The following is an 11,921-nucleotide window of genomic DNA, read 5'->3' as shown; positions in this document are numbered from 1 at the left end:
TTCTTTTGAAATATCCCACCCTCACATTCTCCCACAAAGTTCAAAAGTCTGTTCTGTATTTCTGTGTCTCTTTTTCTGTTTTGCATATAGGGTTATCGTTATCACCTTTCTAAATTCCATATATATGTGTTAGTATGCTGTAATGGTCTTTATCTTTCTGGCTTACTTCACTCTGTATAATGGGCTCCAGCTTCATCCATCTCATTAGGACTGGTTCAAATGAATTCTTTTTAATGGCTGAGTAATATTCCATGGTGTATATGTACCACAGCTTCCTTATCCATTCATCTGCTGATGGGCATCTAGGTTGCTTCCATGTCCTGGCTATTATAAACAGTGCTGCAATGAACATTGGGGTGCACGTGTCTCTTTCAGATCTGGTTTCCTCAGTGTGTATGCCCAGAAGTGGGATTGCTGGGTCATATGGCAGTTCTATTTCCAGTTTTTTAAGAAATCTCCACACTGTTTTCCATAGCGGCTGTACTAGTTTGCATTCCCACCAACAGTGTAAGAGGGTTCCCTTTTCTCCACACCCTCTCCAGCATTTATTGCTTGTAGACTTTTGGATAGCAGCCATCCTGACTGGCGTGTAATGGTACCTCACTGTGGTTTTGATTTGCATTTCTCTAATAATGAGTGATGTTGAGCATCTTTTCATGTGTTTGTTAGCCATCTGTATGTCTTCTTTGGAGAAATGTCTGTTTAGTTCTTTGGCCCATTTTTTGATTGGGTCATTTATTTTTCTGGAATTGAGCTGCAGGAGTTGCTTGTATACTTTTGAGATTAATCCTTTGTCCGTTTCTTCATTTGCTATTATTTTCTCCCAATCTGAGGGCTGTCTTTTCACCTTACTTATAGTTTCCTTTGTAGTGCAAAAGCTTTTAAGTTTCATTAGGTCCCATTTGTTTAGTTTTGCTTTTATTTCCAATATTCTGGGAGGTGGGTCATAGAGGATCTTGCTGTGATTTATGTCGGAGAGTGTTTTGCCTATGTTCTCCTCTAGGAGTTTTATAGTTTCTGGTCTTACATTTAGATCTTTAATCCATTTTGAGTTTATTTTCGTGTATGGTGTTAGAAAGTGTTCTAGTTTCATTCTTTTACAAGTGGTTGACCAGTTTTCCCAGCACCACTTGTTAAAGAGGTTGTCTTTTTTCCATTGTATATCCTTGCCTCCTTTGTCAAAGATAAGGTGTCCATAGGTTCGTGGATTTATCTCTGGGCTTTCTATTCAGTTCCATTGATCTATATTTCTGTCTTTGTGCCAGTACCATACTGTCTTGATGACTGTGGCTTTGTAGTAGAGTCTGAAGTCAGGCAGGTTGATTCCTCCAGTTCCATTCTTCTTTCTCAAGATTATTTTGGCTATTCGAGGTTTTTTGTATTTCCATACAAATTGTGAAATTCTTTGGTCTAGTTCTGTGAAAAATACCGTTGGTAGCTTGATAGGGATTGCATTGAATCTATAGACTGCTTTGGGTAGAATAGCCATTTTGACAATATTGATTCTTCCAATCCATGAACACGGTATGTTTCTCCATCTGTTTGTGTCCTCTTTGATTTCTTTCATCAGTGTTTTATAGTTTTCTATGTATAGGTCTTTTGTTTCTTTAGGTAGATATACTCCTAAGTATTTTATTCTTTTTGTTGCAATGGTGAATGGTATTGTTTCCTTAATTTCTCTTTCTGTTTTTTCATTGTTAGTATATAGGAATGCAAGGGATTTCTTTGTGTTAATTTTATATCCTGCAACTTTACTATATTCACTGATTAGCTCTAGTAATTTTCTGGTAGAGTCTTTAGGGTTTTCTATATAGAGGATCATGTCATCTGCAAACAGTGAGAGTTTTACTTCTTCTTTTCCTATCTGGATTCCTTTTACTTCTTTTTCTGCTCTGATTGCTGTGGCCAGAACTTCCAACACTATGTTGAATAGTAGTGGTGAGAGTGGGCACCCTTGTCTTGTTCCTGATTTCAGGGGAAATGCCTTCAATTTTTCACCATTGAGGGTGATGCTTGCTGTGGGTTTGTCATATATAGCTTTTATTATGTTGAGGTATGTTCCTTCTATTCCTGCTTTTTGGAGAGTTTTAATCATAAATGAGTGTTGAATTTTGTCAAAGGCTTTCTCTGCATCTATTGAGATAATCATATGGTTTTTATCTTTCAATTTGTTAATGTGGTGTATTACATTGATTGATTTGCAGATATTAAAGAATCCTTGCATTCCTGGGATAAAGCCCACTTGGTCATGGTGTATGATTTTTTTAATATGTTGTTGGATTCTGTTTGCTAGAATTTTGTTAAGGAGTTTTGCATCTATGTTCATCAGTGATATTGGCCTGTAGTTTTCTTTTTTTGTGGCATCTTTGTCTGGTTTTGGAATTAGGGTGATGGTGGCCTCATAGAATGAGTTTGGAAGCTTACCTTCATCTGCAATTTTCTGGAACAGTTTGAGTAAGATAGGTGTTAGCTCTTCTCTAAATTTTTGGTAGAATTCAGCTGTGAAGCCATCTGGTCCTGGGCTTTTGTTTGCTGGAAGATTTTTGATGACAGTTTCGATTTCCTTGCTTGTGATGGGTCTGTTAAGATCTTCTATTTCTTCCTGGTTCAGTTTTGGAAAGTTATACTTTTCTAAGAATTTGTCCATTTCATCCAAGTTGTCCATTTTATTGGCATAGAGCTGCTGGTAGTAGTCTCTTATGATCCTTTGTATTTCAGTGTTGTCTGTTGTGATCTCTCCATTTTCATTTCTAATTTTGTTAATTTGGTTTTTCTCTCTTTGTTTCTTAATGAGTCTTGCTAATGGTTTGTCAATTTTGTTTATTTTTTCAAAAAACCAGCTTTTAGCTTTGTTGATTTTTGCTATGGTCTCTTTAGTTTCTTTTGCATTTATTTCTGCCCTGATTTTTAAGATTTCTTTCCTTCTGCTAACTCTGGGGTTCTTCATTTCTTCCTTCTCTAATTGCTTTAGGTGTAGAGTTAGGTTATTTATTTGGTTTTTTTCTTGTTTCTTGATGTAAGCCTGTAATGCTATGCACCTTCCCCTTAGCACTGCTTTTACAGTGTCCCATAGGTTTTGGGTTGTTGTGTTTTCATTTTCATTCATTTCTATACATATTTTGATTTCTTTTTTGATTTCTTCTATGATTTGTTGGTTATTCAGAAGCGTGTTATTTAGCCTCCATATGTTTGAAGTTTTAACAATTTTTTTCCTGTAATTGAGATCTAATCTTATTGCACTGTGGTCAGAAAAGATGACTGGAATGATTTCAATTTTTTTGAATTTTCCAAGACCAGATTTATGGCCCAGGATGTGATCTATTCTGGAGAATGTTCCGTGTGCACTTGAGAAAAAGGTGAAGTTGATTGTTTTGGGGTGAAATGTCCTATAGATATCAATTAGGTCTAGCTGGTCCATTGTGTCATTTAAGGTTTGTGTTTCCTTGTTAATTTTCTGTTTAGTTGATCTATCCATAGTTGTGAGTGGGGTATTAAAGTCTCCCAGTATTATTGTGTTACTATTAATTTCCTCTTTCATACTCGTTAGCGTTTGCCGTACATATTGTGGTGCTCCTATGTTGGGTGCATATATATTTATAATTGTTATATCTTCTTCTTTGATTGATCCTTTGATCATTATGTAGTGTCCTTCTTTGTCTCTTTTCACATCCTTTATTTGAAAGTCTATTTTATCTGATATGAGTATTGCGACTCCTGCTTTCTTTTGGTCTCCGTTTGCATGAAATATTTTTTTCCAGCCCTTCACTTTTAGTCTGTATGTGTCTCTTGTTTTGAGGTGGGTCTCTTGTAGACAGCATATATAGGGGTCTTGTTTTTGTATCCATTCAGCCAATCTTTGTCTTTTGGTTGGGGCATTCAACCCATTTACATTTAGGGTAATTATTGATAGGTGTGGTCCCGTTGCCATTTACTTTGTTGTTTTGGGTTCACATTTATACAACCTTTCTGTATTTCCTGTCTAGAGAAGATCCTTTAGCATTTGTTGAAGAGCTGGTTTGGTGGTGCTGAATTCTCTCAGCTTTTGCTTATCTGTAAAGCTTTTGAATTCTCCTTCATATCTGAATGAGATCCTTGCTGGATACAGTAATCTAGGTTGTAGGTTATTCTCTTTCATTACTTTCAGTACGTCCTGCCATTCCCTTCTGGCCTGGAGGGTTTCTATTGATAGATCAGCTGTTATCCTTATGGGAATCCCTTTGTGTGTTATTTGTTGTTTTTCCCTTGCTGCTTTTAATATTTGTTCTTTGTGTTTGATCTTTGTTAATTTGATTAATATGTGTCTTGGGGTGTTTCGCCTTGGGTTTATCCTGTTTGGGACTCTCTGGGTTTCTTGGACTTGGGTGGCTATTTCCTTCCCCATTTTAGGGAAGTTTTCAGCTATTATCTCCTCGAGTATTTTCTCATGGCCTTTCTTTTTGTCTTCTTCTTCTGGAACTCCTGTGATTCGAATGTTGGGGCGTTTCACAGTGTCCCAGAGGTCCCTGAGATTGTCCTCATTTTTTTTGATCCTTTTTTCTTTTTTCCTCTCTGCTTCATTTATTTCCACCATTTTATCTTCTACCTCACTTATCCTATCTTCTGCCTCCGTTATTCTACTCTTGGTTCCCTCCAAAGTGTTTTTGATCTCATTCATTGCAAATTGACTCTTTTTTATTTCTTCTAGGTCTTTATTAAACAGTTCTTGAATCTTTTCAATCTTTGTTTCCAGGCTATTTATCTGTAACTCCATTTTGTTTTCAAGATTTTGGATCATTTTTATTATCATTATTCTAAATTCTTTTTCAGGTAGATTCCCTATTTCCTCCTCTTTTGTTTGACTTGGTGGGCATTTTTCATGTTCCTTTACCTGTTGGGTATTTCTTTGCCTTTTCATCTTGTTTAGATTGCTGTATCTGGAGTGGGCTTTCTGTATTCTGGAGGTCTGTGGTTCCTTTTTATTGTGGAGGATTAACCCAGTGGGTGGGGTTAGACGATTGGCTTGTCAAGATTTCCTGGTTAGGGGAGCTTGCGTCAGTGTTCTGGTGCGTGGAACTTGATTTCTTCTCTTTGGAGAGCAATGGAGTGCCCAGTAATGAGTTTTGAGATGGGTCTATGTGTTAGGTGTGTCCTTGGGCAGCCTGTATGTTGATGTTCAGGGCTATGTTCCTGCGTTGCTGGAGAATTTGCGTGGTATGTCTTGCTCTAAAACTTATTGGCTCTTGGGTGGTGGTTGGTTTCAGTGTAGGTATGGAGGCTTTTGGACGGTCACTTATTACTTAAAGTTCCATGTAGTCAGGAGTTTTCTGGTGTTCTCAGGTTTTGGGCTTAAGTCTCCTGCCTCTGGATTTCAGTTTTCTTCTTCCTGTAGTCTTAGGACTTCTCCAACTATACAGCCCTGATAAGAAAACTTCTAGGTTAATGGCTAAAAGATTCTCCCCCGTTAGGGACACCCAGAGAGGTTCACAGAGTTACATGAAGAAGAGGAGAGGGAGGAGGGAGATAGAGATGAACAGGAGGAGAAAAAGGGGGACTCAAGAGGAGAGAGACAGATCTACGCAGCTGTCTGTTCCCAGAGTGTTCTCCGTAGCCCAGTCACCTACAAGGATTCACAGAATTGGATTGGGAAGAAAAGGGGAAAGGAGGAAATAGAGGTGTTCTGAGGTAGAGAACAGAGAGTCAAGATTGGGAGAGAATAATCTTCGGTTTAAAAATAGGGCTTCTCTTCTTTTTTTTTTTTTTTTGTAAGGTTATAGTGTATTGAAAATGAAAATTAAGGAGTAGTAGAGGAGTACTAGAGGACTTTAAAAGAAATAAGAGAAAAAGAAAAATAGAAAATAGAAGAGAAAAAGGAAAGAAAAAAAAGAAAAAAAAAAAGAAAAAAAAAAAAAGAAAGAAAAAGAAAAAAAAGAAAAAAAAAGAACAGAAAAAAAAAATTTTTTTTTCCCCCTAATTAAAAAAATCGTAAAAGTCTGTGGAAATGAAAGTTAAGGAGTAATGGGGGAGTAATAGGGGATTTTAAAGGAAAATAAAAGAGAAGAAAGAAAAAAGAAAAAAAAGAAAAAAATAAAAAAAAGGAAAAAAAATTAAAAAAAAAAAGAGAAAAAAGTAAAATTATATCTAGGAGTTTCTCTGGAGCTGTTGCGGTCAGTGTGGGTTCGGCTCAGTTTCAGATAGCTCCTCGTTCCAGCTTACGCTTCTCGATATCTACAGGCCCCTTCCGGTGTAGTCAGTGTTTCCTAGAGGGATTTTAATCTGTTGCACCAGTCCCTTCTGAAGCGGTTCCCTTTGTTTATTTGGCTTCTGTTTGCCGGTCTCTTCAGAGCCTCATTTCCGCCCTGACACAGGCGGGCGGAGGTGGACTCTTATTCAGGTAGCTAGTTCCGTCGCTCTGCGGGGCAGGGAGGGGCTGGGGCTGCCGGGAGGGGCTGACGCTGCTTTCTCCGTCTGCGCTGCTCAGGCTCCCGGCTGTTCTATATGGAGCGCGCCCCGCGCTGCGCTAGGTTCCAGCCCTCGGGTGTTCCACAAAAGCGCGGAGTGAAAAGCTGCGCCCCCTCTCTGTGCCTTCCCCGTCAGAGCGGTCCAGGCAGCCAGGGGCTTGGTGGGTGCACTCTCCCCAGGTGTGGCGCGCCCCCTCCCTTCCGTGGATCCAGTCTCAGTTTCCGCTGGCGCCAGTCGGGTGCGTGCGCCTTCTGCCCTCCGCGTCCCCAGCCCCAGTCCCTGCCCGCGCCGGTCGGGTGCCTGCGCCCTGTGTCTCGCAGCGACCTTCCCCTCCCCCCTGCCTCTGGCGGGGCTGGGCCGGTCCGCAGCCTGCGAGCTCCTCTCTGGACCCTCTCGGTCTCTTTGTTCTGCGAACGGCCGGCAGTGTGTTCGGGCCGGTTAATTGGCAACTCACAGAAGTTCCCTCCGATTGTCCTCAGGGCACTCGGGCCCGGACCCTACCCCAAGCAATGCCGCCTAAGAGCTCCCGGGATGGATCTCCGTCCTTCATACAGGCTTTTACATTCAATTTATTGTCAAAGCCTTCTTCTTGGCATATCTTGATGACAGTAGTTGCCTGCTTTATGCTCACAACTTTGGAGTTGTATCTTGCCCCAATGCCAGCTGGAGTTCACACTCACACACCCATACAGATACCACACAGACACACACACACACACGGATAGTACTTGCTCCCATGCTTAAGCAAATGTCCTGGTGCTGAGACTCCCAAGATCTTTTTGACTAAGCTACTTAAACCTGGATTGGTTTTAGAATATTCACACTTAGGAGAGAAGGCTCTAGCACTTGACTCCCTTTTGCAGATTTTTAGTGATACGTGGAAGCTTAGTCAAGGATGTATTAAAACCAAGATCAACAGAAAGACAGACTTCCTTCTCCCCTTCCCAGCCATACCTCAGAGAAGCCCTGAGTTGGAAAAATATGGAGAAAAGTCTAACCCCCTCTTCAGTGAATCAGGTTGAAATAGGCCAGCCCTGGATCATGTTGTATGCATGTTTTTAGTGTACCAAGTGAAGCCAAAACAATAAACATTTATTTTAAAGATTTTTTGCATTTGATCTTTTAACAAAGCATCAGAGTAGTAGTCATGAGAAAAATAAAAATCTTGTTGGACTTTCGTAGGCTTAGTTTATAGTTGAGTATAGTTTTAAAATTGGAAATATGTCATCTTTTCAGTACTTTGGGACTCTTTAAGTCTTAAGCCAGGCCAGACAGAAAGCCAAGTACACAGCAAACAAATCAGCCCTGCATTTCCCGAGCATTCCTGATACCTGTTGTGTTCCTAGTACCGTGTTAGGCTTGAAGGAGGGGAAGAGACATGGGCTGGACAAAGTCTGCCTAGGGTCAGCTGAGGCAGCCAAGTGGCTTAGCCTCTTTAATGTTCAGTTCTCTTACCTGAGGTGGGGATTCTAATGACCCCGCACTCACAGTGGATTTGTGTGTGTGTGTGTGTGTGTGTGTGTGTGTGTGTGTGTGTAGGGATGGGAGTGGAGAATTATGCATGAAAAGCCCTTGACGCAGTCCAGACACAAGGCATGAAACTCATAAAAGACTCGGACCATGTTCTTAACCCAGGGCTCCACAGACCTGGGATTTAGCAAGCGTCTGGTTGGGTTCCAAAGTGTAGCTTATTAGCATGCTTTTGTGGGATATCTATTTGCAGTCAACAAGCAGTAAAAAGTCATAACCATTAAAGGTTTTGTTTTCACCTGTACTATATGCAGTCTACAATCAAGAGTGTGATGGTCTTTCTACCTCTTTCCTATTAATTTTCAGTTATCAAACAATGTAAAGCACAGATAAGTTTAATTAACATAGATACACTCATATTATAAACATTTAAAATACGGTAATACTCTAAGCTAGCATTAAATGTAAATAGAATAAAATGCCACACATTTTATCCAAGATAAAAAGCTCTCTTTTTATCAGGACATTTATTTAACACAACTTTTTTTTTTTAAATTTTTACTATTTCAGGCATGTGTTCTTTAAATTGTTTTATTTTAAAAATCATGGCTTTAGAATAGATAACTTTAAAAGATTAGGTTTGTAGGTGTCAAAATAGGCTCAATTTGTGAAATAAATGTATTCTTAAAAACATAGTGTAACTTTTGAATGTGTTACTATTGATAGCAATACCCTTCAGTTTGTGAATTTTCTGGCAAATTTCTCTTCCTCTCCAGGGTTTTTTCCATTACTTCGTTTTGTACATTGTTTATCTCACCTTTCTGAGGCAGTCCAAATAGTGTTTGGAGCCGTGAGGAGTACGCTCCTTTTGGTTCCTAAACTCATTTGTCTTCAAAGTTACCTGAGGTGCTAAAAAAATAACTCCTAACGCCTACCCCATAAATTCAAGATCAAATGGTTAGTACCTCAGAAGCATTTTGAGTGCTTATTAGAGCACAGATCACTAGGCTGCACCTACAGATTTTCTGATTCAGTGCATCTAGGGTGCAGCCCAGGATTCCTTCTCTTGGATATTTCTTTCTCTTAATTGAAGTATAGTTGGTTTACAATGTTATGTTAACTACTGTTGTACAGCAAAGTTATACACACACATTTTTTAAGATATTCTTTTCCATTAAGGTTTATCATAGGATATTGGATGTAGATCTCTGTGCTGTACAGTAGGACCTTGTTTATCCATTCTTTATAGAAGACCTTACATCTGCTAACCCCAACCTCACACTCCATCTCTCTCCTAACCCCTCCACCTTGGCAGTGACTAGTCTGTTTTCTATGCCTGTGATCCTGTTTCTGTTTCATAGGTAGGCTAATTTGTGTCATATTTCAGATTTCATGTATAAATGATATTGTGTGGTATTTGTCTTTCTCTTTCTTACTTACTTCACTTAGTATGGTAATCTCTTTGTCTATCCATGTTTCTGCAAATGGCATTATCATGTTCTTTTTAGTGGCTGGATAGTATTCCGTTCTATTTACATACCATGTCTTCCTTATCTGTCAGTGTACATTTAGGTTGCTTCCATGTCTTGGCTATTGTCAGTAGCACTGCTGTGAACATAGGGGTACATGTATCTTTTTGAATGACAGGATTCTGCATTTCTGACAAGTTCTTAGATGATCCTGATACTGCTGGTCTAGGGACAATATTTTAGTAATCTCTATCCTAGACTGTACATTTCTAGGAAATTTTAGTTTTTGAGCACTACCCCCCCAACCCCTAGGTGATTTTGGTGTTCAGCCAGGCTTGGAAACCTGGTGATCTGGTGATAGTTCCCTAGGACATTAACTACTCACATGTCACCTGGTCAGGGACCTTAGCCAGGGTTAAACATTAAGGTACCTCCAGATTTGTGGGGCAGGGGAGGAGGGTAGGAACAGAAAGGTTAAAGCCTGGAGGCTCTGCATGGCCTCTGAAGATTTCTCTTTCAGAATACTTTTGAGACATTGTCAGACTAAAATGGAATCATCATCTGAGGGGTAAAATGGGCACACAGCCAGCACCTGGAACTCTGTGGGAAACATCAATTTTGTTACCTCTCTACAGGATTGGAAGGTATGCACAGGGGGACTGGTTCACCAACTAACTTAATGCCCTGGTCAAATCCATAATTATCTTGGTTTGGGTTGCTTAGACTTTTTCTCATTTCTTGAGTTCATCACTGTGATTATTTGTTCATGACTCTCCCCAGACTCTTTCTTATCTTACTTACCCTTGTGTTTCTAGCATGTAGCCAAGCTCATAGAATTTGTTGAATGAATGAATGAATTTCTATTCAATTCCAATCAATATCCAAGTAGTTGTCTTAGAAAGGATAATTCTGTAAATATGTGCCAAATGAATTAATGAATAGACCTGTAAGTTAGAGGCGTGACTAATCACAGATTTTCACCATTTGGGAAAGAAACACACACACACACACACATATATATATATATATATATATATATATATATATATATATATATATAAGTTCATTCAGTGGGTGCTGGAGAATCCCATATATACGTATATATATACACACACAGTCTTATATACACATACATATAAAAGTCCAAGTCTTCTAATGTCAGTTGAGAATATTTTTATCTAACACATAAGCTTTCTTTCATGATTAGACTATTAAAATACTGTACCTGCCAAATTTGAAGGTCCAATTCTCTATGAAATTTGCCTAAAAGCAAGTATATTAGAAGTAGACATCTTGTTAAGTACATTTTACTATAAAAATTATCTATCAAAAGAAAGTTTCATATAATTGTTTTGGATTGAAAAAATTCTCCTTCTCTCAGTTATTTGGTCTCACAGCTTTATATGGCAAGATCAACTATGTAAAGCTGAGCAAGGCTGAAAGAAAATGACAATTTTAATCAAGTAAAATTAAGTGGAACATTTTAAAATGTCAAAGATAGACAGAGTATGTTATCCTTATGTGAATGAGTGTTTTAAATAATGAGCAAGATTACCCCCCTGAATACAGGCTTCCCTGGTGGCTCAGTGGTACAGTCTAACTGCAATGCAGGAAACATGGGTTTGATCCCTTTGACATACTGAAAACCCACTCCAGTATTCTTGCTTGGGAAATTCCATGGACAGAGGAGCCTGGCAGGCTACAGTCCATGGGGTCGCAAAGAGTTGGAGACGACTGAGTGACTAGACAAAAATAACAGCAAATACCTGTTGAGCTTCAATACAGTGAGCTTCAATGTCTCTGAGAATTTTGGGACAGAATCCAGGGAAGAGCTGTCTGTGGGTTTATTAGGCTCATCATTGTAAACAGTCAGAACTTAATGGACCCCTAGTGCGGGATAAATTGTCCATCTAGTCAAGGCTATGGTTTTTCCAGCGGTCATGTATGGATGTGAGAGTTGGACTATAAAGAAAACTGAGCAGGATTGATGCTTTTGAACTGTGGTGTTGGAGAAGACTCTTGAGAGTCCCTTGGACTGCAAGGAGATCCAACAAATCCATCCTAAAGGAGATCAGTCCTGGGTGTTCATTGGAAGGACTGATGCTGAAGCTGAAACTCCAATACTTTGGCCACCTGATGTGAAGAGCTGACTCATTGGAAAAGACCCTGATTCTGGGAAAGATTGAGGGCAGAGGAGAAGGGGACGACAGAGGATGAGATGGCTGGATGGCATCACCGACTCCATGGACATGGGTTTGGGTGGACTCCGGGAGTTGGTGATGGGCAGGGAGGCCTGGCGTGCTGTGGTTCATGGGGTCGCAAAGAGTCAGACACGACTGAGCGACTGAACTGAACTGAACTGAGTGCAGGATAGCAGCTAGGGAGGCCATATGTTACCACTTTCTCCACCTGAACCAAAGGCAGATGTGAGTGTATGATAGTGGTTCTACTTCCCAACATGTCACAAATGAGATAGGTTTCACTGTCTTTAAAAAAGTATTTTTAATAAAAATAGACGGAAGTGCCTGTGATTGATCAACAGTG

Source organism: Cervus elaphus, chromosome 24 (assembly GCF_910594005.1).
Source record: "Cervus elaphus chromosome 24, mCerEla1.1, whole genome shotgun sequence".
NCBI lineage: Eukaryota > Metazoa > Chordata > Mammalia > Artiodactyla > Cervidae > Cervus > Cervus elaphus.
This window is presented reverse-complemented; position numbering follows the sequence as displayed.